At 43.1% G+C, this 27,488-nt stretch overlaps 1 protein-coding gene across 1 annotated transcript in view; it reads right to left on the bottom strand.

The window, feature by feature from the left end:
* Positions 1–27,488, bottom strand: part of LOC117444924 (cytosolic carboxypeptidase 6-like) — a gene marked incomplete at its 5' end in the record, with an annotated part of 32,464 nt that overhangs the window by 1,268 nt on the left and 3,708 nt on the right. The gene's annotated exons all lie outside the window — the stretch shown is intronic.

Here is a 27,488-nt window from a genome sequence, read left to right as displayed (position 1 = left end):
CTCTGTCCTGGCTGCTCTCCTCTGTCCTGGCTGGTCTCCTCTGTCCTGGCTGGTCTCCTCTGTCCTGGCTGGTCTCCTCTGTCCTGGCTGCTCTCCTCTGTCCTGGCTGCTCTCCTCTGTCCTGGCTGGTCTCCTCTGTCCTGGCTGCTCTCCTCTGTCCTGGCTGGTCTCCTCTGTCCTGGCTGCTCTCCTCTGTCCTGGCTGCTCTCCTCTGTCCTGGCTGCTCTCCTCTGTCCTGGCTGCTCTCCTCTGTGTGCTGCTCGGGACGTGCCACACAAGCGCACACAGCTCATGCTCAGAGAAACCTTAAAGAAAGGCATCAGTAAAGTGGAACTTCTGGGTGAACTATTCATTACATTGCATTTAGCTGACGCTTTTATCCAAAGCGACTTACAATAAGTGCGTTCGACCAACAAGATACAACCTTGAAGAAAACAGAATCATAAAGTACATCAGGCTTCATAGAGCCAAACATTTCAAGTGCTACTCAACTGGCTGTGAACTATTCATATCTTAAACCGCACTGTCACTCTTTATTCATGAACCACTTTGGAATAAAAATGTATGTATTTTTTCTTTTAATGTTTCTTTTAATATCTTTTCTTTTTAATGTCTGTTTTTAGTTTATTTATTTATAGTGTCGTGGACAGTGCCCATCGATGAACTGCCACAAAAACAGTAAATGGTGCAGCTTTAGCCGACATGGCTAATTTCCAGCTGTTGTCAATTCAATTCAAAATCTTTATTGATCCAGGTGAAATCCCACTGAGATCAAGGGAGAGCTGTAGGTTCCACAAGAAGACATTAAAACATAAACAACAGAACAACAAGAGGACATCATACAGCAAAATGTACAGGGATTACAATTTACATATCTAACCACATGCACTGGTACCAACAGCATCTGATTGTGTAGCATCCAACCGAGCTTTAAAAACATGTAGTGGTACTAGTTGGTAATTGTCCATTCTTCTTGCAGACTGTTCCAAGTTAGTGGAGCATCATCTAAAAGCTGTCTTCCCTAAGACAGTCCTAGCACTTGGCACATTTAATAAAACCACAGCATGCGATCTCAGGCAATAAGACGTACTTTCAATTCGCCGAGAGATCAGGGAGCAGATGGTAGTAGACACCCTTAAAATTACAATATATATAATTGAAATGCCTTTGTCTGAATGTCTTTCGTTTTCGTAAAGCACCTTGAATTGCCTTGTGTGGAAGGTGCTGTATAAATAAACGTGCCTGGCCTTCCCTGCGCCAAACAGCAGGGAGACGGAGTTAGAGATGATCGAGTAAAACATAGTGAGGATATAAGAGCCGGCTTTTTACCCCAGGACTAAACATTGGACTTGTTCATACAGACGGGAAACATGTCCCAGATGAAATGCTATTGTTGCTCTGTGTTACCTGGGTGTGTTTAACATGAAGTCATATTTGAGAAAAATCCCTTCTGTCAACGCATCCATAAACTACAGTAAATAACGAGCAGCTGGAGAAGTGAGGAGTGTACATCCTAAAGGTAAAACACATGACTAAATCAACAGCAGTTCACTCCCATCAGCCGAATGCATGATGCTGCTATGAATCACACAAAAAGCAATTGCTTATACACGAGGCTTGATTTAACTGCAGAGGTGAGGGCACAAATCATCCCGCTGCACAATTGTCTCTCAATAAATTAGGGACAATATCAATAACTTCTCTGCTTCTATGAAACAGCTGAGCGTCCATGAGTGCTGTTGCTAGGCCTGAGATCATTAAGCCAGCATGGGCAAGACATGATTACAATCAGGGTCAGGTAATGAAGGAGTAGAGCAAACAATGCACCCAATCATCACCGAAGAGGATATACCAAAGTCTATTAAAGAGGAAGCGACTGAGAAAACAGCATCGATATCAGCCAATCAATCAATCCGGCTTCTTAGACACATGTCCATCACCCTCTATGGCAGTGTTTCTCAAACTTTTTCATACCAAGGACACTTAATCAATAAAAAAACACTCGCGGACCACCTAACTCCACAAATATCCAAAATCACATCGTTTTTCTAGAACAGATTACAAATCGCCTGAAAATAGAACAAACAAGTGGCAACATGTGTGACGAAGGTGTTGCGCTGGGCTATATCACGCAATCGAAAGTGAAACTTAAGCTCGCTCCATTGCGGAGATATTCCCGCGAGAGTGCGGACAATTTAAATTTATTTATTTATTTCAAATGTTACCAATATACTCGCGGACCACTAGGGGGCGCTCACAGACCACCAATGGTCCGCGGACCACACTTTGAGAAGCACTGCTCTATGGATACAGGATGCACATTAATATAGATCAAAAGAAACTCGAGGCTTTGATGTTTAGCTTCCTCCTTCCATCGTCAGGCAACACGGAGACATCATCTGTCACCCGTCAGTACCGTGTTGATACTCAGGTGCGGCTGCTGGACTATCAATCTGTCACCAACGTGTGATTGAAAGCGCTGTCATGCAGGGACAAGAATATGGAGATTTTCAGTCGTTTTAATGTGTACTTTAAAATGTTTTCGTAACGATTGAAAGACGACCCGTGTTACATAAATCCTCGGTGCAATGAAGGTGAAAATCTATCGTTCTGTAAACCATCAATCCAACACTGAAACTAGACGTAAACTAAAGGTATTATGTCCACGGATTTCACATGACTGTATTAGGTTGGTTGAAAGCAACAATATTAAGTTGAACCTATTTCAAATTAACATTATTGCTTTCAACCAACCTAATACAGTTACTCCGGGCTTTAGTTCTTCATACCTTAAACAACACACACAGCATCAGGGCTGCTTGAGGCAGATGATAGCTATGTGGTTAACATGATGACTCAGCCTCTATGGAGAGAGACATCAAGCATGCTCATTTCTGACGTGGAGCTAATCTGAAGTAAACATTGAATACTGCTTTCTGTCCTCCATCTTGTGACTGTGTGACTCCCTCTCTTGGATATCAGCATGTGAAGGACACTGCTCAGGAATTAGTCTCTGTATGTGAGGACTCCTTTTTTAGGGATTTTGAGAAAAAAAGACAGAATTTTGAGATTTTCAGTAAAAATACAGAATTTTGAGGTTTTGAGTTAAAAGTCAGAATTTTGAGAAAAAATACAGAATTTAGAGAAAAAAGTCAGAATTTAGAGAAAAAATACAGAATTTAGAGAAAAAATACAGAATTTAGAGAAAAAATACAGAATTTTGAGAGAAAAAATACAGAATTTAAAGAAAAAATACAGAATTTTGAGATTTAAAGAAAAAATACAGAATTTTGAGATTTAAAGAAAAAATACAGAATTTTGAGGTTTTGAGTTAAAAGTCAGAATTTTGAGAAAAAATACAGAATTTAGAGAAAAAAAGACAGGATTTTGAGATTTTGAGAAAAAAGTCAGAATTTTAAGAAATAGTCAAAACACCAACATTTTGAGAAAAAACTCAGTATTTTGTACATGACAGGATGTATGCTTACTTAGAACAGGGGTTCCCAACCTTTTTTCCCAAGAGCCCCCCCAAATGACTCCTGTTGGAAGTTGCGCCCCCCCCCCCCCACACACACATACAGGAGGGGGGGGGGGGCAACAGCGGTAATTGAAGTTTAAAAGTCTAAAAAAAACTACTGTCACAAACTGGATGGATGTGAAGTGTGTTGTTAAAGGAGATGAAAGCGTAATCAAGGAGCTGTTGGAGCGACTTTGATGGTTATTGGACTCAGGATTAATTCATCTGGATTCCCGCTGCATGAAGAAATGAAAGGACGAAGTGGAAACAATTCACAAAGGGATCAAACTGTTTGAAACACGCTCAAAGTAAGCCGGATTTTGCCGATGTGTTTATGTGGATTCAAAAGTCGTACATAATCTACAAAATGGAGGAGACCGATCTGATCGGAGCAACTGACGAATAATCCAACTGAAACCGGCATGGACCATGACTATGCTTTAAAAATGCGCTTATCCAGAAAAGCCCGGTTTGGACACTTTACGGCAGAAGAAACATTTCTATAGAAAGAATTATACATTTCTGTCTTTTTATGCCTTTAATACCAACTTGAATTCTTATTCAAATTAATTCATCAATATTTTTTTATATTTTATTGTAATGTAGAGACAAGGCTTTTAGTGACAATCAGGTATTGCCTTACAATTATATGTAAAAAAAAATAAAAATGTAAAAAGATATGTTATCTAAATATGATATTTGGCCTCAAATCATCTGAGGCCTGGCGCCCCTGTATGTGATGACTACTTCCATTCTGGAGAGGATCAGAAACACATGGATCCTGAGATTGAAGCTCACACAAACACAAAGGTGTGCCCTGTAGGAATAAGGAATGTAAATATGCAGACCAGCCTCTCCGTGGAAAGTCTGAGACCTTGGCCTTTAAGAGAGTTTTTTGTGTATTTTGGGGAGTCTGCAGGACTTCATTCTTCACCCGGCAGGCTGATAGCCATGCTCTCCACACGACTCCAGAATCTATATGTACACTCCATCTGGCTGTGTGTCTGTGAATCTGTGTGTGTGTGTGTGTGTGTAGTAAGCATGGACCACACAGTCTGTCTCATTAGAGCTAGCTGATGATACTGATTAGATGAAACTACAGATGAACAGACTAAGGTTACGTCCTTCAGAATCTTGCTTTTATGGTAATTTTAATGCGTAATAGTTTCAAACAAGACGGCAAGTCTGCAGCCTCGCGGGCAGGAGCGCTTTGCTTTGAGCGTAATGGTAACAGCGTGCGGTCTCACAACGACACGGCTTGCATGCAGATGTTTAGCCAGTATAATGTTTTACCAGTTAGTTTGGTGTTATCTCCGATATACTGGTATACTGGTTCCATTTTGGAATATAATGTTACACATATTATAATATTGTCTATATCTCTATCTTTTTTGTACACTTACTTACAGCTACGCTTAAAGACTCCAAATACATCATATTTTGAGTCCTTAGTTACGTAGCCACAGATTTACCTTGTGATGATGCTAATTGAAAAGCGAAGTCATCACCAAAGTTATACCAGTTCGTCCTGAGGGGGAGATGAATGCATGTATCAAATGTCAGGGCGATTCCCCAAGTTGATATTGAAATGCCACGGTGTAAGGTCAAGCTTTGACCTGCTGGTGGGTGGAGAGTATTGGGAAAGTCAGGGGACCGTCAAAGGCGTTAAGATTCATCCACTCCAGCAATGCCTGTACGACACCTCGTCAATTCATAGGACAATCATACAGGACATACAGTCCTCTCCAAAGAGCTGCTGGAAGGGGCAATTCAGCGCCAAAAGCCATCCAATGGACTGCGAGACCTCACGTCATGTCATGAGGGTTGATTTAGCTTGAACCTCGGCTCTTAAAGCTAAAACAAACTCAACAACTTCACTTAAAGGTCACCTATTATGCAAAATCCACTGCTATACATCAACATGTGTCTCCTCTGTGTTCAGAGACTAGGAACGTTTCAGGAACAAAGACTATTTGTGTCCTGATCCGTTTCTATAAAAACCTGAAAATGAGCTGATCAGATTTTGGCCACTTTGTGATGTCATAACGATTTTTTTATCACCTGAATCTCCTCCTAGAGCACCATTGTGTTGTTTTAAACCAATCATCTCTCAGAGGGGCGTGGCCAGCAGCAGCTCTTTAGCATTTAAAACAGACACAGAATCAGCACTTTTGAAACAGGGCTGAAACAGAGGGGTTTATGGGATGCTACTAGGGGTGTAACGGTGTCCGTATTCGTCGCGGTTCGGACGTCACGGTTCGGCACATGCAGTCACACGGCGAATACGCCTTTTTTACGAGTGGGAAAAAAGTCTGTCACTCAGGGCAGCATTACACTATATATACTCCAGGGGGCGGTGTTGCGCCTAAAAGCCAGCCGCCCGTAAATAACTAATGAAGAACAAGAAGAAACAACAACAAAACGAACACAATACATGAAGAAGAAAAGTTAGCTATGGTGAGTTCACACAACACACAGGAGCTAGAACCCACCTGCTTCTTTTAAATCAGTGTGTGGGAACATGTCGGGTTCCCTGTGGACTACAACAACGATGGTTGTGGATCGGACGAGGACGGTGTGTCGGCGTTGTTCGACAGCGGTGCGGTATGCTAGTGGTAACACGTCAAACATGCTTAATCACATCCGAGTCAGTCTCAGTCCCCAGCGAGAGGGCTTCCTCGACGGCAGGTGCCATAGTTACCGCCAGCAGATCCGCCCTCACTGCTGACAACGCAGACTAACTCATCTTTCTGAAGAACAACTTGAAAATAGAGTAAAGCTTGAGCACCTTTATTCAGGCATAACGGCCTCACACACTCACAAGTTAATTACACATGTTAGACATTGCTCCTAAAGGTACAGATTTTATTTTCTTATTATTTATTTTAATATGTTCAAGACTTCTTTTTAGTTGTTCAGCTTATTTAACCTTTTTGTTTGACATCAGCCATTTAAATAATATGGCCATCTGAGTGTGTGTGTGTAACGGCCCGTCCACACTACAGCGTCGACAGCTCCAATCTGCCCAGTCACTTTGAATGGGGCGACGTCACGTTGCCTCGCTTTTTCGCCGAACTGAATTGTGGGTAGCAGAGCGGTCCGTCTCCGGAGTAGCCAGCGCCAGCCAATCAAATCCCGTTTCTGAAAATCTGACAGCTGAAGCCGTAGCCAATCAAACCGCGTCTAAGCTGGGAGAGATATCCCGCCGTTCATTTCTATATTTCAAAAAAAGTCGGAGGAGAAACTAACTATCGCCGTAGCAAATCGCCCGGTTGTGTATGACCAGCCCCTCTTCACCTCCCGGGATACAAACCGGAGGAGCCAGCATGGAGGGAGGAGGCAGAGACAGTGGGGAAACTGGTAGGTTTTCGCCTAACAAACTCCCAGAACATCTGAGAATGGCAAGCACTTTTGAAACATTTAAATCAGGTCTAAAAACATTTCTTTTTAATATGGCTTTTCAAATTTAAATGTTCAAATTTTCGAACTGTTAAACATGGTTTTCTCTCTTTTAATTAATTATTTTGTGTGTTTTGTATTTCTTCTCAATGTATTATGTTTTCTCTGTTTGATCCTGTAAAGCACTTTGAATTGCATTAATGTATGAATTGTGCTATACAAATAAATTGCCTTGCCTTGCCTGTTTGGGGAGTATATATATATATATTGCTCGCATAAAATCCCCGGGGGTTTTTGCTTTGTATGTCGGGGGCGGGAGATTCATGTGATTGGTTGTTGGTCGCGTTGCTTGAATAAAATCCCCAAGCTCCAGACACTACAGCTCCAAGCTTTGTTTGGAGCTGTAGTGTGGACGCTCCGTTACAGTTAATGATTCCAAATGTCTTATTTTCATACCAAAACTTGCACGACTGTTAAAAATAAATAACAGCAACAAAAATTATGCATCTGGGACGTTTTGCTTTTCCTTGTTGTACCGAACCCGTACCGAACCGTGACTCTGTGAACCGTTCCACCCCCAGACGCTACAATGACCTGTTTCGAATTTCGAGTCAAACTCTTCAGAAACGTGTTTTGCATAATATCTTAGACCTTTAATATATTGATGAAAAAGAGAATAATAGGGGACCTTTAAACAATTGATGTCAATCGAATCGAGACTAATGCTCCAGCACTTACAGCGGTACGGCGTATTTAAAGCAATGCACTTCTTGCAGGTTTCTTACTGTTCAAAATGTTTTCAATCTTATGGTTTATTGCACGTTGTCGCTTTGGATGAAAGCATTAGCTTAATGAAATGTAATGTTCCACCCCAGACTGAAAACCCACCTGTTTCTGCGGCACCTTGGCAATTCAAATGAAGCTAATGCACCAGCACTTAAAATGCTTTGGCTTGTTTGACGCTAATGTACTTGTATGATTATTGCTATTCTCAGTTCGTACCCTTATGGTCGATTGCACTTATTGCGAGTCCTTTGACAAAAGCACCAGCTGAACGTAATGTACCACCAGTTGTTAAGAGCTGGCGAACACCCACATGTTCACATCCAAGGACATAACAAAGCAACAGCTAATTAAAAAGCTATCTTTTGAATATGGATTTCGATTTTATTTTTTAAATTGTTTTATTTGAACCGAATTTAATCAGCTTTAATGAAAGGGAATTTCATTAGGATCACTGCAGATGTTTTATCTTGTTCTGTATTTATTTTTTTATTGTTGTTATGTTTCCTTCTTGTTCTGGAGAGCACTTTGGGCTGCTTTGTGCATGAAAGGGGCAACTGTGGCTGTGAGGGAGTGCGGTCGTCTTTCAACCAGAAGGTTGTGGGTTCGATCCCAGCCCATGCAGCCAACATGTCGATGTATCCTTGGGCGAGATACTTAACCCTGAGTTGCTCCCGATGGCCAACGGTGTGTGAATGTCCTAACATACACTGCTCTGTATGAATGGGTGAAGGACATGTAGTATCTAAAGTGCTTTGAGGGGTCTTAAAGACTGGATAAAGCGCTATATAAGTACAGTCCATTTACAAATAAAGTGTATTATTATTATAACCACACTCATGAGAGCCTGTGTACTCAACACTCTTGTATCCTTGGCATTTCGTTCTGACCTCAGGAAAGTTTTCCTGCGCTCTCTTTCCTCAGCACATCTCGGTGCCAGTCCTGAACTCTTTGGCCAGACGTGCGCAGCGACTAAAATATCTCTCGGACCCCACCGTGCGCAGATGGCCTCTCAGCTTGGCTTGTCACGACTCGCTGTCTATTACAGGCGCTTTGGTGATGGACGGCTTCTGAAGGAGAACTGCCTCCACGTGGCGAATGCTCGGAGACGCAGAGGATGATCCTGGCTGCTGTCCAGAGAAGTACACGCATCCTTTACTCAAGTAGAAGTACAGATACTCGTGTTTAAAAATACTCTGATTAAAGAAGTAGAAGTACTGACTAAACTTCTTTACTCAAGTCAAAGTAAAGAGGCTTTGAAGTGTACTTCAGTAAAAAGTACCCATAGCTAGCAGCTGCTTTAAAGAGTACCTGACCTCCCTTTATATCAATAGAACAATAATGTCATTGTTAGCTAATGAATGTTTCCATGGTGACCAACGGCAACATGACAACGTTTCCATTGGTCCCTCTTCTTTAGAGAAGACCAGGAAGTGATGGATACACGGATCATGTTCCAACCAATAGGCACGCAGTGACTCTGAAGAATAATGACCACGCACCAACACACATTCAGACTAAAGGAACCAGCTGTTTGGGAAATGAGAGAAGTAGAAAGTACAGGTATTTGGGTTCAACATGTAAGAAGTAGAAAGTACAGGTATTTGTGTTCAACATGTAAGAAGTAGAAAGTACAGGTATTTGGGTTCAACATGTAAGAAGTAGAAAGTACAGGTATTTGAGTTCAACATGTAAGAAGTAGAAAGTACAGGTATTTGAGTTCAACATGTGAGAAGTAGAAAGTACAGGTATTTGAGTTCAACATGTGAGAAGTAGAAAGTACAGGTATTTGTGTTCAACATGTGAGAAGTAGAAATTAAAAAGTCATCAGGAAAATAAGTAGTGGAGTAAAGTACTGATACCAGAACAATGTACTTAAGTACAGTAACAAAGTATTTGTACTCCACTACTTCCCACCTCTGCTGCTGTCTTGGCTTGTTGCCGGGAAAAAACCGTGGGGTTTGGAAAGAGGTTTGCTGCAGGAAGTGGTGCGAGCGAGAGCCAGGAAACAGTTGGCGAGCTGTAGGATTACAGTGGGTGGGTGCTGGCTCCTCCTCTGAATTAACAGAGCAATACGGATAGCCTAATATTGTTGATACTGAATCATCACCCTAACTAGATATGACGCATTATCATTATCATTGAGAGAAAGGTCAAAGAGGTGTGTGTGTGTGTGTGTGTGTGTGTGTGTGTGTGTGTGTGTGTGTGTGTGTGTGTGTGTGTGTGTGTGTGTGTGTGTGTGTGTGTGTGTGTGTGTGTGTGTGTGTGTGTGTGTGTGTGTGTGTGTGTGTGTGTGTGTGTGTGTGTGTGTGTGTGTGTGTGTGTGTGTGTGTGTGTGTGTGTGTGTGTGTGTGTGTGTGTGTGTGTGTGTGTGTGTGTGTGTGTGTGTGTGTGTGTGTGTGTGTGTCGGCTACACACTGAGTTTTCTTTTACATCGCGCTACACATAACGCTCTTGTCTAATCAATAGCGGGTCATTGTCATGGCTCAAGGGCACGGCAGCTTAGGCGCTGATGAGATACGTGAGACAAAGGGGACGGGGGACATGACTTGTTTACCGCAGCTGTTTACTGTCAGCACGCCATTTAGCGGCTTTCACAGCCTCGTCCCTGGTGCCTGGTCCTGGAAGACGGACAGACAAGGTGACGATCAGACAACAAGGCCCCCAGTGGTAAAATGGACAAGACACGCGCAGAATGCTGTCCAGATTGGACGAGACTTAACAAGGAGACATTAAAGCCATCAATACGGGGCGCTGACAGGTCCTGTCACCGCACTGACACGCAGGGAACTAATTATAAATGCTAATTAAGAGGCCAGTCAACAACAGCAATACAGAAAAGGGGGCCATTTTGTCCCCAATGGCGATTCAGCGGACTGAAAGACCTCACGTCTCGATGCCCGAAGGGACGGACGAGGGTCGATTCTAATCCCTGACAAGAGGACCTGTCACTGCCGAGGAGACAAGCTCTAAAACTTGAGTAGTGTAACGTGTATGAAAGATACAGGAAAACTCTTCTGATCTTTGCTGCTCTGAAAACAGAATATGGAAACTATTTTTATACTCCAATGATTGTGTTTCTTCTGTGCAGGAAAGGCTTTCTTTGTGTACAAAAGTAACTAATCGTGCTACCTGCGGCTTCTGGCTTCAAGCCTCTCTTTATAGCAAAAGTTGTAGTTCCTTTATTACTACCACCTTGGTTGAGGCCTCGTCGAGCTGAGACTATACTATAAGGCAGTGTTTCTCAAACTTTTTCATACCAAGGACCACTTAACCAATAAAAAAACACTCGCGGACCACCTAACTCCACAAATATCCAGAAACACATCGTTTTTTAAAAATCGCCTGAAAATTGTACAAACAAGTGGCAACATGTGTGATGAAGGTGCTTATCTGGGCTATATCATGCAATCGAAAGTGAAACTTAAGCTCGTTCCATTGCGGAGATATTCCCGCGAGAGTGCGAAAAACTTAAATAAATGTATTTATTTCAAATGTGAAATTTTACCAATATACTCACGGACCACTAGGGGGCGCTCACGGAACACCAGTGGTCCGCGGACTGCTTTAATCGCTCGAGTTTCAGGTTTCACCGCGGCTGTCAGCTGTCTTTACTCCTGTCATTCAAACAAGATGCGCTGGAGAGGGGGCGGGGCTTATATCCATGCAAATACTGTGGTAGATACCAAATACCAACTACAACAAAATGAACATATTTTACCCTGTTTCCCAGGTCTCAGGCTCGAAAATGACATTCCCAGAACAAAGGACAATAGCTACACTTCTAAAAGGGGAAAATTAATAATCTTTTGTCTCAAAGCAATGATAAACCTGTGAGTTGGATGTAGAAGAGTCGGAATCAATATAGATTAGTAAATTCAGATTGAACACAGTAAAAAAAATGTAAATGATAGTGTCCGTCCAAAAAAAAATAAAAAAAACATTACTTATAGTGAAAACCACCCTTGAATGATGGGTTAGTAGACTAAAAGCTTTAGGAATCCAAACTATAAAATATAATAAGTACCCTGTATCAAGATTGATGCAAAACACGTGATATTTGATCTTTTTAGAGAGATTTAGCAAAAAAACCCACTTCTGGGGTCATTTGGGTGGATTTTCCATATCTCTGGCCCCCCTCGGTCGATTTTGATGATTGACACCTCTTTCTAACCGTCAGAGCCAATGGAATCGAGGGGAGGTTCCAAACACACACACACGTTACCAAATAAGCAGTGAGAGTGACGCGTAGCCAAAACCGGAAGCTGCATACACTCTGGTGGCTACCATTAGCAGCTACATTTTATTCTCTGATTTTTACATAAAAATTGAATTATGGATTATCAATAATTTTTTCAAAGTGACAGACACATTGGATTAAGCTATGGATTAACCTTCAGCCGCGTGTTTCTCGTTGTAATGCCATTGAACACGACTTTTGATCAGAGTAACAGCTACGGTGAGCGTATCTCCGTGTTGTGCTACGTCGTGTGTCGTCTGTATTTTCTTCCCCTGTCGTGAGTTCTGATCGCTCAGTGACGATCCCTATATCTCTATAATCTGTGGACTCTCAGGATGTTAGCTAAGCTTGTTTGTGCAGATCCGATAAGTATATCGATCGATTTATACCTAGAGTTTCGTGCTAAGTGCGCTAGCATGTTTTCGCTCAGGGCTCATTTAGACCCTTCTTGTGAGACTTGTGTTTTGTTTCGGTAAAAATAGTTCGTATCATCAGATAGCTGAGTTTCTTCCCGTTAGGAGGGTATGACACATTCATAGTTTTTTAAATATTAAGAAGCCCTGAGTGCTAACAGCTAACGGCTGATGTTTTGGGACATGTTGGGTGCTGACCAATCACGAAGCGTCATTTCTTGACTGGCAGCAAAAACAACCAATCACAGCAGTGCTTCTCTGGCTGGCTCTGTCCAATCACAAACAAGAAGTGTTCTCCCTAAGGAATACCCTTTCCGTCTAAGTTGAAATGCTGTCGTGTTTTGCGAAATGTTGTTTTGACTTGCACTTAAGGGCCACCGTTGATTGGTTAGCTGGCCGGCTCTGTTGTGATTGGTCAACCGCTCAGAGATATTAGCCTTTGTCGACCATTCACATGCACTAAAAATGCAATTACACACCACAGGCCTCTAACTGTGAAATATTCAACTGCCAAACCGTTGCCTTGCCTCCACAGCCTCTCCGCTAACTCCTCTGCATCAACATAAGACCTCACACCAAACACATGAAGGTGTGCATTATGAGCATCTGTTCATGTGAGGACACCGGCTCATCTGAGCGAAGCACCAACATTTAGGGCAATCAACTGTGTGTGTTTGATTGTGTGTGTGTCTGTGTGAGCACCTTTTCATCTGTGCATGTCTGTGTGATACGATGTGTGTGATGTGTGGTAGTGAAGCATATTCGCCTCAGAGCTATCATTTGCATACTTCTCTCAGCATGTCCGTTGGGTGTCAGCTTCATTGATGCATACCGTGTTCGTCTGACAGCTCGTGGAGTCCCACTGATTCTGCGACGATGTGTGTGTGTGTGTGTGTGTGTGTGTGTGTGTGTGTGTGTGTGTGTGTGTGTGTGTGTGTGTGTGTGTTGCCGCTTTGACAGACATAGATCACACACATTTAGAGAATGACAGTGTAGATCTTGAATTAGCAAACTCCACACAACAACACTGGATAACACTAGACAGATTTCCATCCAAATACATCGCACATTTTAATTGAATTTTGAGAAAATCAGACACGACCGTTATGGGATTATTGGATTTTTGAGATGAGAAGTAAGATATCATTAGTGTAGTTGTGAAAACTAACGAAGGCACGCGAAGAAGAGGGTGCAACAAGGGGGACTGCTCATCGAAACTGTAAAAATAATGTAGAAATATGACTTGTTTCATGTGTTAATAGGGCGGTGGTGGCGAAGTCCATAGGGACTTGGCTCGGCAACTGGAAGGTCACCAGTTCAAGTCCTGGCAAGACCAAGTGCTACCGAGGTGTCCCTGAGCAAGGCACCGTTCCCTACACTGCTCCCCGGGCGCCGTTCAAAATGGCAGCACACTGCTCCTAACACTAGGACGGGTCAAAGGCAGAGAAACCATTTCCCCACGGGGATTAATAAAAGTCCATTTTATCTTAATAAGAAGGAGGTTATGTGAAAAAGTAAAGATTAACCCACATGTTAATCTTAATCTCTTTCCATTGCCGGTTTCACATGTTTCACATAAATGATATTTAACTTGTTCCACCTTAGCCAAGACTAAATAACATTTTTCTTTCCAATTTCTTTAGTTTAAACTCAACCTGAAGGAGGTGGATTGAAACATACACTTTTGACAAAAGATGTATATTAGTATAGTAGAGTTGAAGAAGATGAACTTTTATTAATCCCTCATGGGGAAATTATTTCTCTGCATTTGACCCATCCTAGTGTTAGGAGCAGTGGGCTGCCATTTTGAACGGCGCCCGGGGAGCAATGTGGGGAACGGTGCCTTGCTCAGGGACACCTCGGTAGCACTTGGTCTTTCGGGGACTTGAACTGGTGACCTTCCAGTTCCCAAGCCAAGTCCCTATCGACTTCGCCACCACCGCCCGAGTATATATGTATATTATATTTGAATGGATTATATCATTTTAAAACCACTGTTCCAGAAGCCACTGCAATTCTATCTTTTGCAGGAATCCAACAAGACTTTTCTTGCTCTTATTTCGGAGCATGCACGTCAGAACCATGACAGGGAGAAATCAACAGCTCATCTCAGCGCAGGAGAAACAAGAGCAATTTCAGGGAGACGTTACAGCCTGACTGGCTTTAAAAGTTTTCTAAATCATTCCTCAAAGTCACAGAGAATACTGTGTCTCTCCACAAGACAAACAACGCACGCACGCACACACACACACACACACACACCTAAAGGCCCAGGAAGCTCTCAAAATGCACACACTGCACAAACACAATGGAACGCATCACGCTGAGTTTTGAACGAGGTCCCAGATTCTCCCGACCTTCCTCCATTTCACTTTCCAGTTCAGACTTCAGAGTTCGAACAGGAAGCGTCTGTTGTTTTTCTAACACGGTTTAGATTTGACCACGCCCACTTCTGCATTGACGCACACATATTCACAGACCATCTTCTTCAAAGTAGATTGTTAAAATAAATGGTGCTTTTTTAATATGAAAGACAATGTTATGCAGAGCTGATGGTAATTCACCGTGGACAATAGCCTGTTCTTTGTTTGCCTCGTTTTTAAGTACTGTTCTTGAGTATTTGTCCCTTTCCAACAATGTCAGAGTATATCAAATATTCTGCTGTAACGTTTTTCAGCATGGCTCGCACTTACGAGTTGCTCAAACGGCTAACGAAAGGATCTGATAAACACTTAATTGATCCAATTCAGCCTCCCAGATTGTTTTTCCCCAAAGCAGACGCGATATTAGCGTCGTTTAAATGGGGTCAGCGACATTCTCTCAATACACCAGGCTGTTACCAGATTACTCTGTAACTTGCTACCATGGATGTATAATAAGAACTGGGTTGCGGTCGGATAATCCAAAGATCAGCTCCTAACGTCTAACCCTATCGTCTATTCCTTGACCTCTGAGTGAAAGGTCACGGGTTAGGGGATAGTGGATAGGAGAATTCAAAAGGACTTAGGAGAAGAGACTGCGGTACTTTAGAGAATCGACTGCACTTTCTCTATCCGACGTGTTTATGATGCGCCAGCGGACGTCCTGAAGGTTAGTCTGCTGCTGTGGGGAAACCATGGAAACCACAGTTTTCTATACAGCGGACTACAACATGGATGTTTAATAAGAACGAGGGACTACTGTGAACTCATCTAGAGACTCTGCACCGTGCTCTGATGATGCTGCTTTGCTTTATGAACGTGGACAACAGAGAAACATATTCTTCAGGACCAAAGTTGGAATTGAAATAAAAAAGGAAAGTGAAACTTCTGCTCGTCCCCCTCTCCCTCCGGTCCACATTAATACAATGATCCCAATACGTATGATTGTATGAACTAAAGATCTTAAAATCAATACAGATGTATTTATTATAAACATTAGTCCTTAACATCTATCACTGTGTACATCACCATTCAAACATCTTTTAGAAGTTGAACAAACTCCACACAGCTCAGTGAAGACTGAGATGTTGACTTTATTTGATCATTTCAGTGAAAACTAACGTTCATATTTCTCTCTTTGATTATTATACTGATGAACGTTCAGAACAAACTATGTTTTAAAATGCTTAATAAGCACCGTAACTTTCATGATATCAGTTCTCGGTCATAATCGTTTGTTTCCGTGAACGGCCGACTGTTGTGGGACGGCTAATGCTGCGGCTGCAATGCATTGTGGGGCAGCATTTTCTCCTCTCCTCTCGGTGAGGGAGGTCCAGTGGCTCCTAAGCTAAAGGAGGTTATAAAGGAAGTTTGAAACCTCCTTTCCTTTCATCTAGAGAATTGGAACGGCACTTATCATGGCTGCCACTGAGGGACTTCCGGGTCATTTCACTCCGTGGGGAAGGTTCCTAAGCTAAATGGACTATTCGACTGCAGCCCTGGATACAGCGTGGGAGGCGGGCTCTTGTTCTTTCCTATGAGAGCTGCTCATTGGCGCATGAAGGCAAAATGGCCCAACTTTTGAGAGAGCGAAACGTCACAGATTACCCATCATGCCTGGCTGTCAGAGCAGAAGAACCGTGAAGATTTTATTTGCTCGCATTAGCATTATTAGCATTAGCATTAGCCCAGCGCACCAACGGAGAGAGACTAACTTATGGCAACACCAAATAAAACGTAGATGCGGTGGAGTGATGAGGAGGTGTCGGCGCTTCTGGCGATTTACTGCCGCCCAAATATGCGCCTTGAAGTTGTTTGCGGCCTGCCAGTAAACTAAAAGCAGAAGAAGAAGAAGTGACGTCAGCGGCTTCCTTTGCGTAATCCTCCCTCAGGGAATTATTCCGGTGTGAACGCGATTTACTAGGACGGTTCCAGGACTAAAGAGTTCGGCGGGACTAAGTACAGCAAAGTACTTGTTGTGAAAGCGGCTATTATAAGAATTAAAATAATCTATATTTTGCAAATATGTTGATTTTTGTTTTTGATCTATTCATATTTGCATTTATCCAACTATTTCAGATTATAAACAAGCCTCCCATTTACCCAAAATAATTGCCAAAAAGTTGAATCATGCATTTTCCCTTTCTCCCCTAATGATCCGGTCTATTAATAAAAATGTAAATCATGGTCATAAGATAAGGGCGGAAAGAGGAAGAGTGTTTTCCTTAGGCAAGTGACAGTTCTATGTCATCCTTTCCAATGAATCTCATTCAAATGTGTTGGTAGTATCCACAGCTATCTGTTCTGTGGGGTACTCTGTGCATACATAACACAACATTAGATGGAGATGCAATTAACAAATGAGCAGCCTGAAACAGCAGACACCGCTTTCGATGAATACATGGCAATGGATGCAGACGAATTGTCAGAACTAGACATTTATGAACATGGAGAAACACCGGTTGTCGGTTTTAACGGAAAAGAGGATTCAAGCCAGCATGACTCAGGCCCAGATTCAAGAGGACAGCAGAGAGAAGAGTTGAAAAAAGAGAAAGCTGTCATTGTCAAACCGCATCAAAACACCAGAAGCCCGACCACTGCTCCTCCTTCCATTCCTCTTACCGACAGATACATCCCTATCAGACGCTCTCCAATGAATGCTAAGGATTAAGGGTATCTCAATTAGGTAAGGTCAGGGCCGTGCCTCCCTACGTGCAGACTGCGTGGGGCCTCATCTTGAGGAGGGGGCCTCATCTGAGCCAATAAATGCGGCACAATTAGTGTGGCACTCGCGTTTCAGAGGGCCTCATCATATAACTTTGCCTCATGTTGGCCAGGGACGGCCCTGGGTAAGGTATATACTGAAATATATAACTGAAACTGAAATTAAAATAAATACAGAATTGCATAAACACTAACACTATTATATCATACTGGCAAATGATAACATTATATTTTCCTCTGATTAGTTTCCCTCAGGATTACTACAGTGGATCTTGTGTTGCTGAGTATTATGTTACTTGGAGGGCTGCTTTACTGTATGAACGTCAACTGTAAATCTGAACTTTCTTTCTGTTATATACATTTTAAAGATGAAGTGTATGTTTCCCCCATGTGTTCAGAAAAACCAGCATGAGTTAGGAGCCTGCTAGTAAGCTTTTAATTTCTCAAAGTGTGGTCCGCGGGCCACTGGTGGTCCGTGAGCGCCCCTAGTGGTCCGTGAGTATATTGGTAACATTTCACATTTTAAATACATTTTTATTTTATTTAAAGTGAATTTAAGTTTTCCGCACTCTCGCGGGAATATCTCCGCAATGGAGTGAGCTTAAGTTTCACTTTCGATTGCATGATATAGCCCAGCGCAACACCTTCGTCACACATGTTGTCACCTGTTTGTACCATTTTCAGGCGATTTGTAATCTGTTATAGAAAAACGATGTGTGTTTGGACATTTGTGGAGTTAGGTGGTCCGCGAGTGTTTTTTTATTGGTTAAGTGTCCTTGGTGTGAACAAGTTTGAGAAACACTGCGGTAGAGGAACAACGTTAAATAATGCAACATTGGTTTCTCTAAGCCTCACTTGTGTGTTATCATGTGTGTGTGTTTCTCTTCAGAATGATTACCCATGCAATTGAACTGTTTCAAATCCCCTCCCTTTTATTTAAAGGCCAACACGCATAAGAACATATGGCAGTTAAGTGAACTGAGCTGAGAGGGTGCACTGCTGACACAAACCCTCTGATGAACACTGCAAGAACAAGCCAACAAAACAATGGAAACCAAACAATGAAATTACTTTGCGCCCTGGTAGACTTCTTATCAACACCTAGATCGACCATGCTGACATATTTTCTGTATTCAAATGTAAGGCAAATCGTCTCCATTTTGTTTTTTTCTTTCATTACATATTTTCCAGCTAATATTATCAATGTGTAGCATGTCAAACCTATATTGTGCAAGTGTGTATGATTTGTTAAACTGTTTTTAATCATCTATTAATATGTGTATTTACCTGAAACAGCAGACACCGCTTTCGATGAATACATGGCAATGGATGCAGACGAATTGTCAGAACTAGACATTTATGAACATGGAGAAACACCTGTTGTCGGTTTTAACGGAAAAGAGGATTCAAGCCAGCATGACTCAGGCCCAGATTCAAGAGGACAGCAGAGAGAAGAGTTGAAAAAAGAGAAAGCTGAAATTGTCAAACCGCATCAAAACACCAGAAGGCTACCTTCCATTCCTCTTACCGACAGATACATCCCTATCAGACGCCCTCCAATGAATGCTAACAGAGGATTAAGGGTATCTCAATTAGGTACTGAAATTAAATTAATATAAATACAGAATTTCATGAACAGGAACACTATCATACTGGTCAATTATAATAACGTTTTATTTTCCTCTGACTAGTTTTCCTCAGGATTACTACAATGTGTTGCTGTGTATTATGCTACTTGGAGGGATGATTTGCAATATAAACAACAACAACAACAACAACCGTAAGTCTGAACTTTTCTCTCTTTTATATATAACAGTCATTTAAGATTAAAGGTGGGGTAGGTAATTCACTTGTTGTTATATTCCATGGAGTGCTCTTAACGTCCCGATAGCAATGAATACATTAAATGCTTTGACAATAAATACATTAAAATATCTCATCAGTGGAAGCCGTGGCGCTGTAAAAAGCACGACCAATCATCTGAGCCGGCTAAAGTAATTGGACGGCCTACCTGCCTGTCAGCCTTCCATCTGGGCACAGACTTATCTCGTGCCCTCATTGGTCATGTGCGTGTCGTGTGTGTTGGGGGAGGGGCTCTGTGAGGAAGTGGCAGATTTCTTCCGGTTGCGTATTTTCAAATTCTAGCGCACTCGAGCTGGTTTCTCCATTCTCACCTACCCTACTTTAAGTGAATGTATCCCCAGAGGAACAAGACATTTGATGACTGTATTATTGTACATGTTACACTGTATTAATGTAATGATTTAGTCCACAGAGTAATCTTTTTGGCTTTTGGGGTATATTCACCAAATTGTTCAAATATGTTGATCATTAATCCCTTTGAAATGTGGACGTACATATTTCCGTTGAATGCTTGACTGCATTGAAAATAGGGAGATGTTTTCATCGTAGGGATTGTATCTAAAGTATTTGCACAAACTGTACTTTAAAAAAATTACGAACGTTGTATCACGTGTCTTATAATACAGTTTATTGGTACATATATTACAGGTTCATATGCAACACCTCAGTGTACTAGCAGTTCTGTTTGGTGCTAACGTCCAGCAAACTGTGCAGTGGGTGATAACAAGTTAAACAATGTATGCATGAATTATGTATGTTAATAATATTATATGTGTATTCTACTTGGCGATATGAAGCAGCTTTTTATCTCTTATTACAGGTAACCTTTTAAGTACGATCCTAAAGAGGCCACAGAATAACACTTGGGAAATCCAGGACTTGAAAACGAAAATAGGTGAGTTGTTTATGAACATATGAGTCATGGTAACTAACAGCTAGTAATTTGGAACGATTGCTTTCTAAAAAAACAATAAAAACAAATCATTGATCAAACATTTAATAAGTTGTGTAAAATTAAACTGTTGCACATCTCTACAGTGAATCTGACAAACAGCAATGCTGAATTGTTAAAAGTAAGAAAAAGAGTTGTGTGTTGGTATCCTTGTAAAAACATTAGGGCCGGGGCTTTCACGCGTTAATTAAGATTAATTAATTACACAAAAATTAACGCGTAAAAAAAATTCACTTATTTTTGCACAGCGGAACGTTTCTCTCTGGATGAGTTTCAGGCGTACCGATTATACTGGAGCACCAACTAACGTTCATGACTTCAGCATGGGACTTCAAACAACAACAAACCACGGTGAACAATAGTCAAACATGAACGAACAAGCTGATGAGACCGCTTCGGTCGGCCCCGTGGATGGGACATTTTGTTTTAAAAGACGGACGGATGGAAGCGTCGATGAGAGCACGGCTGTGTGCAAATTATGCAAAAAAGAATTTGCATATCACCGCAGCACATCAAGCCTAAAGTATCACCTAAATGTAAAGCATGTAGCAGCTAGCATGTAGCAGCTAGCATGTAGCAGCTAGCATGTAGCAGCTAGCGTGGACGTTAGCCCGACTCCGAGTGCAAGGAACCACACCCTGACCCAACCCACACTCACCCAGACGACTGGCTTCAGGGCCAGGGTAAGTCAGTCCACGTCTGAGAGAATAACCAGCTCCCTGGCTCCCTGGACTGCACTCGACTGTAGACCACTGTTGCGAGGTAGGGGTTTTTACAACCCAACTCCTCACCGCGTGTTGTTTTGACGAGTCCTGCTTGAAATCATAACAGGGAAGGAATTAGAAGACACCAGGATACCAGTTAAACAATAATCCGTTTTAATTAAACAAAGTAGTATAATGCAATACGATATAATATAATACATTACTATACAATTCAAAGAGTCATATAAGCAATGTGTGGAGTACTCCCGCCCTTATTCACGCCCTGCGGACATCCTATTCGTCTTGACAACGCATGAAGAGAGGACTAACCACCAGAAAAACATTTCCCTAGTGTAAAGAAGGGGTGGCGTTTCATTGGGGAGATACCAAAACGCTATCTCACAGGGAAATCAGCGTCTGGCAGCTTTGAAAGCCACAGGTGTTGGGAAGGCACCCCATTAAAACTCAAGGAAAATGTCCCTCCCCATTTGTAAAACTTATCGATGGTTTAACCCAGAAAACATTATCAGGGATAATCTTTACACTCCAAACAGAAATCACCCTTAATTCTGCATCTTCCTTCTTCACAAATAGCTTAAAACACTCTTTTGATAAACAGGTAAAAAGTCAAAGAAAAAACTATTGTGCTCATCTATTTCTAACAAAAAAGGGAACATTGTTTCAGAAATCTATAAAAAAACCTCTCTATATTGGAGAGGAAAAATGTACCTTTTGTTCCTTCAACTATTAACACACAGGAATGTATAAACTCACACATACTTATTCAAGATACATAGATTTCCTAAAAACCTGGCCTGCCAGAGATCTCAAACAGAATTTCCTCTCCCCACACCACACACCCTGTGCTGCATACCTCGACCTCCCCCACTGCAATAAAACTCATTTTTTACAGCCCTTTGTCTCTCGCCATTTTAGTCCTCACATTTATGAAAGGATCAAAACAGAGAAATCAGTATAAAACACAAACACAGGTATTGCTTGAACAGTATTCACTTAACTGCTACTATTTGATAATTACCAGGGAACTCAACAGACCTCTTTTAATGTCTGGAAAGTGCAACAAGACTTTCTGCCCTTTTACATGTATCACAGTTCTTTGGTACAATATCTCACATCAATTTCCACACCACCTGGAGTCACATCCATGTGAAACTGCTTCTCACTGTTCTCAGGTCAGATATGTATATTTGATTAAAAATGCGATTAATTTCGATTAATTAATTACAAAGCCTCTAATTAATTAGATTAATTGTTTTAATCGAGTCCCGGCTCTAAAAAAAATATAACAAATTTGAGCATATTAATTGGCTTTATCTTAACTAACAACCATATTTGCTTCCAGGATCAAAGGGATTCAACCAATCTTTTTAACAAGTTAATTGAAAATGGATTCTGCTGCAGTAACTCTACACCAACAGCCCCTCAGACCACCGCGTGGCCGTCCACGGCCCCTCAGACCACCGCGTGGCCGTCCACGGCCCCTCAGACCACCGCGTGGCCGTCCACGGCACCTCAGACCACCGCGTGGCCGTCCACGGCCCCTCAGACCACCGCGTGGCCGTCCACGGCCCCTCAGACCACCGCGTGGCCGTCCACGGCACCTCAGACCACCGCGTGGCCGTCCACGGCCCCTCAGACCACCGCGTGGCCGTCCACGGCCCCTCAGACCACCGCGTGGCCGTCCACGGCACCTCAGACCACCGCGGGGCTGTCCACGGCACCTCAGACCACCGCGGGGCCGTCCACGGCCCCTCAAACCACCGCGGGGCTGTCCACGGCACCTCAGACCACCGCGGGGCCGTCCACGGCACCTCAGACCACCGCGTGGCCGAACACCGCGGGGCCGTCCACGGCCCCTCAAACCACCGCGGGGCTGTCCACGGCACCTCAGACCACCGCGGGGCCGTCCACGGCCCCTCAAACCACCGCGGGGCCGTCCACGGCCCCTCAAACCACGACCCCTCAGACCGTGGTCCCTCAGACCACCGCGTGGCCGTCCACGGCCCCTCAGACCGTGCCGTCCACGGCCCCTCAGACCACGACCCCTTAGACCGTGCCGTCCACGGCCCCTCAGACCACGGCCCCTTAGACCGTGCCGTCCACGGCCCCTCAGACCACGACCCCTTAGACCGTGCCGTCCACGGCCCCTCAGACCACGACCCCTTAGACCGTGCCGTCCACGGCCCCTCAGACCACGGCCCCTTAGACCGTGCCGTCCACGGCCCCTATCAGGCAGTGATCATAAACCTGTTAATGTACGCATTCGTATTTATTTGATTGTTTTACCAGCTGTTCTGTATTCACCATGCCGGTGCAGCTATGTGGCTTTTATCCTCGTTTATCTGTTTAAGTCATGGATGTTTAAGTTGAACTTCTTCATATTTGTCTAACATGATAGTTTACTATTCATTCATGAAGTATGACGCAACACTGTTAGTGTTTGGTCAAATGTTGATAACCCCGCCCCTTTCACGTGAACGCGCTCTCAGCCGGACGGAGATACCCTGGGTTGATATACCGACTTGATACCCAGCATCGTAGGACCGCTTAGCGAGATCTCGTTTGTTAGAATTAGTTAAGCCGGATAACTCAAACATATCCAGGGTCTGTGGAACTGGCTTCGTAGTACAGAGCACGGATGGATGAGGCTAAGCTAATGTTGTATCTCACAACAACATGATACAGACACAGACACAACAGCGACTGTATTCGCCATGACGCAGACAGTCTGTGTTTTGTTCGTGTATAACTTTTCTCCAGTTTCTGAACAGGTATGCGGAGCTGTGAGCTCTGAGTGCTAACAGCTAACGGCTGATGTTTTGGTTTTCTGATCCAACATCAGGCAGGATGAGATCCTCACCGCTGATTGGCTACTGCGAGAACGCGTCACACACACAGACTTTTGCATTTCACAGTATTGCTTGTTCATACAGTTGAATGTTGGAGCTTCACTGTGCACTCCTGAATTATGTATGTGCAGAGTTTGACCCTTGAAAGCTGTTTCTTCTGAAATGGAATATATTCGTTACATATTAATAGAATTTTAGATGTTTTGATTTGATTTCGGATTTTTGAATGTAGTAGTAGATAGAAAACATACCAGACACTAATTATTCAAAGTAGAGTATTTCATTTTATATATGGTAATACTAAGGAGGCATACATATGATGATATACTGTTTGACATTATTGATATTAAAAAAGCGATTATTTATTTTTAGTTATTTAAGTTATTTATTTTTAAGCTCCAAATCCAAATGTTTCCCTCAATGGCCTTTGTGCCCTAAAACAAATGGCGACACCAAAGCCAAATGGCCTTGCCCCTAACATAACGAAATTCCAAGCCTGGTGTGGGATTTCAGTGAAACCAAAACTAACTTTAAGTTTGTGTTACATAAAAGACACATGTACACACATGGGAGCAGACGTACAGACCAGGGTTTCCGCTAGGATCTTTTTTTCCGTTAGGATTTTATTTTACCGGACACATTTGAAACTTACCGGTCATATTTCAATAATAATAAGAGTTGTGTAGCAGAGTTTCCGTTAGCAGGTAATCACCGGACTATGAGCGGATATGCTTCAGTTTAAAACTCAGTTCACGGGCTCCTTTTCATATTGCTTCAGTTTATAATCGTAACAGATCGAAAAATTCAGATTCATTTTTCAATAAATGATTCCACAAACAACATAATTATTACATTCAAACAAACTACTTGTAGTAGATAACGTACATTATTCAGAAGTTTACATTACATTTGAATAATAACACGGTTTTTAATAAATGTTACCAGCTAAAAACCGGTAATTACCGGCTAACGGAAACCCTGGTACAGACATGCACAGAGGGAAATGAACTTGAAAAGAACATGGTGTTAATTAGAGGACGAGGAGAAGACAGACACGCGATGGAGGTTGTCCCCGCTGTTTCGGAGAAGACGATTCTCAGCTGGACTAAATGATATAATGAGCTGTTCTGGATGACGAGATGAAAGGAAAGGACAGAGTGAAGGAGAGAGGAGGACACGAAAGGAGAGTTTAGAAAAACAGACACCTTTCCTCTGAGCACCTTCAAACTGTGACAAAAGTCTAAGCTGTGAGAAAGGTTACGATTTCAATTTCGGTGGCAACAAGTCCCAGCAGTGGAGAGGAGAGACTAAAGGGTAAGGGCGGCGCGCTCTGAAGGCGCAGAGTTAGAGGCCACGGTTGTTACTCATTTGTCATGTATTAGTTTAAAGGACTGTGTGTGTGTGTGTGTGTGTGTGTGTGTGTGTGTGTGTGTGTGTGTGTGTGTGTGTGTGTGTGTGTGTGTGTGTGTGTGTGTGTGTGTGTGTGTGTGTGTGTGTGTGTGTGTGTGTGTGTGTGTGTGTGTGTGTGTGTGTGTGTGTGTGTGTGTGCGCGCGCGCGCGCGCATCAGGTGAGAAAGGTGGAGGGGGGGCGTTGAGATGCTAAAGGTCTCTGTTGATGATTTGCACGCTCCATCGAGCTGACTGCTGGGGCGTATAAAGCGACATGGTCGGTTCCTTCAACCTGTCTGACCCCAATCGCCACTCTACACCAGGTCCCTGTGCTGCTGCCCACCCTGTGGAGCCCCTCCCCTTGTACACCTCCCCTTCTGGCATCCACACACACACACACACACACACACACCTGGGAAACTAAAAAAGATGAAGCACAAAGGCTGAGTTTTCTCCAAATGTTGACCTTCAGATGCCAGTCCACTCTGAGCACACAGGGAGGCAGACACCTGGCTCCTCAACGTCAGGTTTATGCTCTGTGTTCATGCACATGCCTGTATTTCCATTGGGCAACACAACTGTAATGCAAAGAGATGTTTCGGTGACAAGAAGCAGTGAAGTGGGGCGACTGAGGCTCAGGACACAGAGATAGATATTTATGTCTACCAATCTGAAGGTTAGTGGTTTAAACAGCATGTCAAAGTGTCCTTGGGCAAGATATTAAACCCCAAATCCTCCTGTAGGCATGGCTGATAAAGTGGAACAGAAATGAGCATGGCGGTGGTGACGTGAAGTCATGTGACCGTGCTGTAGTTCCTTTATAGCCCAACATTAGCCACCTTTAGCTTAGCAGTGGTGACGTGAAGTCATGTGACCGTGCTGTAGTTCCTTTATAGCCCAACATTAGCCACCTTTAGCTTAGCGGTGGTGACGTGAAGTCATGTGACCGTGCTGTAGTTTCTTTATAGCCCAACATTAGCCACATTTAGCTTAGCGGTGGTGACGTGAAGTCATATGACCGTGCTGTAGTTCCTTTATAGCCCAACATTAGCCTCCTTTGGCTTAGCGGTGGTGACGTGAAGTCATGTGACCATGCTGTAGTTTCTTTATAGCCCAACATTAGCCTCTTTTAGCTTAGCGGTGATGACGTGAAGTCATGTGACCGTGCTGTAGTTCCTTTATAGCCCAACATTAGCCACCTTTAGCTTAGCGGTGGTGAAGTCATGTGACCGTGCTGTAGTTCCTTTATAGCCCAACATTAGCCGCCTTTAGCTTAGCGGTGGTGACGTGAAGTCATGTGACCGTGCTGTAGTTACTTTATAGCCCAACATTAGCCTCCTTTAGCTTAGCGGTGGTGAGGTGAAGTCATGTGACCGTGCTGTAGTTCCTTTATAGCCCAACATTAGCCGCCTTTAGCTTAGCGGTGGTGACGTGAAGTCATGTGACCGTGCTGTAGTTCCTTTATAGCACAACATTAGCCACCTTTAGCTTAGCGGTGGTGACGTGAAGTCATGTGACTGTGCTGTAGTTCCTTTCTAGCCCAACATTAGCCACCTTTAGCTTAGCGGTGGTGACGTGAAGTCATGTGACCGTGCTGTAGTTCCTTTATAGCCCAACATTAGCCACCTTTAGCTTAGCGTGGTGACGTGAAGTCATGTGAGCATAGTGTAGTTCCTTTATAGCCCAATATTAGCCACCTTTAGCTTAGCTGTGGTGACGTGAAGTCATGTGACCATGCTGTAGTTTCTTTATAGCCCAACATTAGCCACCTTTAGCTTAGCGGTGGTGACGTGAAGTCATGTGACCGTGCTGGAGTTCCTTTATAGCCCAACATTAGCCTCCTTTGGCTTAGCGGTGGTGACGTGAAGTCATGTGACCGTGCTGTAGTTCCTTTATAGCCCAACATTAGCCTCTTTTAGCTTAGCGGTGATGACGTGAAGTCATGTGACCGTGCTGTAGTTCCTTTATAGCCCAACATTAGCCACCTTTAGCTTAGCGGTGGTGAAGTCATGTGACCGTGCTGTAGTTCCTTTATAGCCCAACATTAGCCGCCTTTAGCTTAGCGGTGGTGACGTGAAGTCATGTGACCGTGCTGTAGTTACTTTATAGCCCAACATTAGCCACCTTTAGCTTAGCGGTGGTGACGTGAAGTCATGTGACCGTGCTGTAGTTCCTTTATAGCCCAACATTAGCCTCCTTTGGCTTAGCGGTGGT

This window comes from Pseudochaenichthys georgianus, unplaced genomic scaffold (genome assembly GCF_902827115.2).
Source record: "Pseudochaenichthys georgianus unplaced genomic scaffold, fPseGeo1.2 scaffold_998_arrow_ctg1, whole genome shotgun sequence".
NCBI lineage: Eukaryota > Metazoa > Chordata > Actinopteri > Perciformes > Channichthyidae > Pseudochaenichthys > Pseudochaenichthys georgianus.
Note: the sequence above shows the minus strand (reverse complement) of the source record. Positions and strands in the feature narration are given on the sequence as shown.